This window comes from Tamandua tetradactyla, chromosome 4 (genome assembly GCF_023851605.1).
Source record: "Tamandua tetradactyla isolate mTamTet1 chromosome 4, mTamTet1.pri, whole genome shotgun sequence".
Lineage (NCBI taxonomy): Eukaryota > Metazoa > Chordata > Mammalia > Pilosa > Myrmecophagidae > Tamandua > Tamandua tetradactyla.
In genome coordinates, this window is record NC_135330.1 from 90471755 (window position 1) to 90477405 (window position 5651).

Genomic DNA, 5651 nt, shown 5'->3' on the forward strand with positions numbered 1-5651 from the left:
CAAGGTAAGACACTAAGAGGGTTGTAAAACAATATGTTGCATAAAAGAAAAAAAAGAGTTGAACTGCTGAAATAATCATTATCTGCATTTATTCCCTCCTCCATTTTTGGTCCAATACAATTGGTGCTCCATTTTTTCTAATGCATATTTCTCTCTGCTTGCTCATTTATCTTTTATGACTTGCAATAATTATTTTCACATTCTTCTGTAGAAAATTTTAGAAACATTCTGCTCTGTTAAGTAAAAAATTATCAAGTTTTACATATGATGCTGGAAAAAATTGGATCTTAAAATATGAAATGGTCATTCCATTTCCATTTATGAACTTATTCTATTCAGTAAAATGAGAATCTATGAAGACCATTTTTAAAATTTATTTATTTATTTAAAAAATTATCAAACCAAATAAAACATCAACATATATAATCAGCAATTCACAATATCGTCACTTAGTTGCATATTCATCATTTCCTAGAACATTTGCATTAATCCAGAAAAAGAAATAAGAAGACAATAGAAAAAGAAATAAAATGAATACAGAAATGAAAAAAAAGATTATACCTACCATACCCCTTACCCCTCACTTTCATTGCTCACTAGAATTTCAAACTAAATTTATTTTAGCATTTGTTCCCCCTATTATTTATTTTTATTCCATATGTTCTACTCCTTTGTTGACAAGGTAGATAAAAGGAGCATCAGACACAATGTTTTCACTATCACACAGTCACATTGTGAAAGCTATATCATTATTCAATCATCCTCAAGAAACACGGCTACTGGAACACAGCTCTACATTTTCAGGCAGTTCCCTCCAGCCTCTCCATTAATTCTTGAATAACAAGATGATATCTACTTAATGCATAAGAATAACCTCCAGGATAACCTATCAACTCTGTTTGGAATCTCTCAGCCATTGACACTTTGTCTCATTTCATTCTTCCCCCTTTTGGTTGAGAAGGTTTTCTCAATCCCTTGATGCTGAGCTTCAGCTCACTCTATGATCTCTGTCCCATGTTGCCAGGAAGGTCCACACCCCTAGGAGTCCTGTCCTACATAGACAGGGGAAGGGTGGTGAAATTGCTTGTTGTGTTGGCTGGAGAGAGAGACCACATCTGAGCAACAAAAGAGGCTCTCTTGGGGGTGACCCTTAGGCCTAAATTTTGAGTAGACTTGACCTATCCTTTTGGGGTTAAGTTTCATATGAACAAACCCCAAGCCTGGGGGCTCAGCCTATAGCTTTGGTTGTCCACACTGCTTGTGAGAATATCAAGAATTCAACTTGGGGAGGTTGAATTTTCCCCCGTTCTCACCATACCCCAAAGGGGGCTTTGCAAATACTTTTCCACTCACTGATTGAATCCCTCTGGGATACATTGGGGCCTCTCTCTGGACAAACCAACAAAATCTCATGTCCTACCTGAGATTCCAAGTACTTATGTTGTTCAAACTATCTACATAAGTTATATTAGGAAATGCACTAATCAAAATATAAATTTTGTAAGAAACATTTTTTGCTTTAGTCTCACACATACAGTGACATTTTAAAATATTAATTACCATCTATTTTCAGCACCCTGCAATAATGACATGCCTTTGTTCTTCCTCATGCAAATATATTTTTAAAATTTGTACATTTAGTCACTATTATTATAAACTCTAGGCATTCCTAGATTATACCATTTCAATCTTTAACATCTATCTTTCTTTCTGATTTCATTTATGTCCCCAGCCCACCTCCATCATTCTCACGTGCAGCTTCATTCAGTGTTTTAACATAATTATATTACAGTTAGGTAGTATTGTGCTGTCCATTTATGAGTTTTTGTATCCAGTCCTGTTGCACAGTCTGTATACTTTCAACTCCAATTACCCAATATCTTACCCTATTTCTATCTCCTGATGGTCTCTGTTACCAATGAAATATTCCAAGTTTATTCACTAATGTCAGTTCATATCAGTGAGGCCATATAGTATTTGTCCTTTTGTTTTTGGGTAGTCTCACTCAGCATAATGTTCTCAAGGTCCATCCATGTTGTTACATACTTCATAACTTTATTCTGTCTTAAAGCTGCATAACATTCCATCGTATGTATATACCACAGTTTGTTTAGCCACTCATCTGTTGATGAATATTTTGGCTGTTTCCATCTCTTTGCAATTGTAAATAATGCTGCTATAAACATTGGTGTGCAATGTCTGTGTCTTTGCCCTTACATCCTCTGAGTAGATACCTAGCAATTGTATTGCTGGGTCATATGGCAATTCTATATTCAGTTTTTTGAGGAAATGCCAAACTGCCTTCCACAGTGGTTGCACCATTTGGCATTTCCACCAACAGTGAATAAGTGTGCCTCTTTCTCCACATCCTCTCCAGCACTTGTCATTTTCTGTTTTGTTGATAATGGTCATTCTGATGCCTGTGAGATGATATCTCATTGTGGTTTTGATTTGCATTTCTTTAATGGCCAGGGACATTGAGCATCTTTTCATGTGCCTTTTGGCCATTTGTATTTCCTCTTCTGAGAAGTGTCTGTTCAAGTCTGTTTCCCATTTTTAATTGGATTGGCTGTCTTTTTGTTATCAGTTGAACAATCTCTTTATAAATTCTGGATACCAGACTTTCATCTGATATGTCATTTCCAAATATTGTCTCCCATTGTGTAGGCTGTCTTTTTACTTTCCTGATGAAGTTCTTTGATGTGCAAAAGTGTTTAATTTTGAGGAGTTCCCATTTATTTATTTCTTTTTTCAGTTCTCTTGCTTTGGGTGTAAAGTCTATAAAACCACCTACAATTATAAGATTTATAAGATATTTCCCTACATTTTCCTCTAACTGTTTTATGGTCTTAGACCTAATGTTCAGATCTTTGATCCATTTTGAGTTAACTTTTGTATAGGGTGTGAGATATGGGTCCTCTTTCATTCTTTTGCATATGGATATCCAGTTCTCTAGGCATCACTGATTGAAGAGACTGTTCTCTCCCAGGTGAGTTGGCTTGACTTCCTTATCAAAGATCAAATGTCCATAGATGAGAGGGTCTATATATGAACACTCTATTCGATTCCATTGTTCAATATATCTATCTTTATGCCAGTACCATGATGTTTTGACCATTGTGGCTTCATAATATGCTTTAAAGTCAGGCAGTGTGAGACTTCCAGCTTCATTTTTTTCTTCAAGGTTCTTTTAGCAATTAGGGGCATCCTGCCCTTCCAAATAAATTTGCTTATTGGTTTTTCTATTTCTGAAAAGTAAGTTATTGGGATTTTGATTGGTATTGTATTGAATCTGCAAATCAATTCAGGTAGAATTGACATCTTAACTATATTTAGTCTTCCAATCCATGAACATGGTATGCCCTTCCATCTATTTAGGACATCTGTGATTTCTTTAACAATTTCTTGCAGTTTTCTTTGTATAGGTCTTTTGTCTCTTTAGTTAAATTTATTCTTAAGTGTTTAATATTTTAATTGCAATTGTAAATGGAATTCATTTCTAGATTTCCCGCTCAGATTGTTCATTACTAGTATATAGAAACACAACATATTTTGGATGTTGATCTTGTAACCTGCCACTTTGCTGTATTTGTTTATTAGCTCTAGTAGTTTTGCTGTGGATCTTTCAGGGTTTTCAACATATACTATGTTATCATCTGCAAACAGTTAGAGTTTTACTTCTTCCTTTCCAATTTTGATGACTTGTATTACTTTTTCTTGTCTAATTGTTCTGGCTAGAACTTCCAACACAATGCTGAATAACAGTGGTGATAGTGGACATCCTTGTCTTGTTCCTGATCTTAGGAGGAAAGTTTTCAGTTTTTCCCCATTGAGGATGATATTAGCTGTGGGTTTTTCATATATTCCCTTTATCATTTTAAGGAAGTTCCCTTGTATTCCTATCCCTTGAAGTGTTTTCAACAGGAAAGGATCTTGAATTTTGTCAAACACCTTCTCTGCATTAATCGATATGATCATGTGATTTTCTGCTTTGATTTGTTGATATGGTGTATTACATTATTGATTTTCTTATGTTGAACCATCCTTGCATAACTGGGATGAATCCTACTTGGTCATGATGTATAATTCCTTTAATGTGTTGCTGGATTCAATTTGTTAGAACTTTGTTGAGGATTTTTGCATCTATATTCATTAGAGAGATTGGTCTGTAGTTTTCTTTTTTTGAAGTATCTTTGTCTGGTTTTGGTATGAGGGTGATGTCTTCATAGAATGAATTAAGTAGCTTTCCTTCCTCTTAATTTTTTTGAAGAGTTTGAGCAGGATTTGTACTAATTCTGTCTGGAATGTTTGGTAGAATTCACATGTGAAGCCGGCTGGTCCTGGACTTTTCTTTTTGGAAAGCTTTTTAATGACTGATTCTATTTCTTTACTTGTGATTGCTTTGCTGAGGTAGTCTATTTCTTCTTGAGTCAAAGTTGTTGTTCATGCCTTTCTAGGAAGTTGTCCAATTCATTTACATTATTGTACTCCTTAGCATAAAGTTGTTTATAGTATTATATTATTACCTCCTTTATTTTTGTGGCATCAGTGGTTATGTCTCCTCTTCCATTTCCAATCTTATTTATTTGCATCCTGTCTCTTCTTCTTTTTCAATTTGTTAAAGGCCCATCAATCTTATTGATTTTCTCATAGAACCAGCTTCTGGTTTTATTGATTTTCTCAATTGTTTTCATGTTCTCAACTTCATTTATTTCTGCTCTAATCTGTGTTATTTCTTTCCTTTTACTTGCTTTGGGGAAAGTTGGCTGTTCTTTCTCCACTTCTTTCAAGTGGATATTTAATTCCTGAATTTTTATCCTTTCTTCTTTTTTGATATAGGCATTTAGGGCTATAAATTTCCCTCTTAGCACTGCCTTTGCTGTGTGCCATAAATTTAGGTATGTTGCTTTTCATTTTCATTTGCCTCAAGATATTTACTGATTTCTCTTTTAATTTCTTCCTTGACTCACTGGTTGTTTAAGAGTGTGTTGTTGAGCCTCCATGTATTTGTGAATTTTCTGGTGCTCTGCTTATTCTTGATTTCCAACATCATTTATTTATGATCTGAGAAAGTGTTGTGTATGATTTCAATCTTATTAAATTTGCTGAGACTTGCTTTGTGACCCAGCATATGGTCTATCTTTGAGAATCATCCATGGGCACTTGAGAAAAAGAAGTTTCTTGCTGATGTTGGGTGTAATGTCCTATAAGTGTCCGTTAAGACTAGCTCATTTATTGTAATATTCAAATTCTCTGTTTCTTTATTGATCCTCTGTCTAAATGTTCTGTCCGTTGATGAGAGTCAGGAATTGAAGTCTCCAACTATTATGGTATATATGTCTACTTCCTTTTTCAGTGTTTGCAGTGTTTGCCTCATGTATTTTGGAGCATGCTGGTTCAGTGCATAAATATCTATGATTGTTACATCTTCATGCTGAATTGTTCCTTTTATTAGTACATAGTATCCTTCTTTGTCTCTTTTAACTGTTTTACATTTGAAGTGTAATTTGTTGGATATTAGTATAGCTACTGCTGCTCTTTTCTGGTTGTTATTTGCATGAAATACGTTTTCCCAACCTTTCACTTTCAACCTATGTTTATCTTTGGGTCTAAGATGTGTTTCCTATAGACAGCATATAGAGGGATCCTGT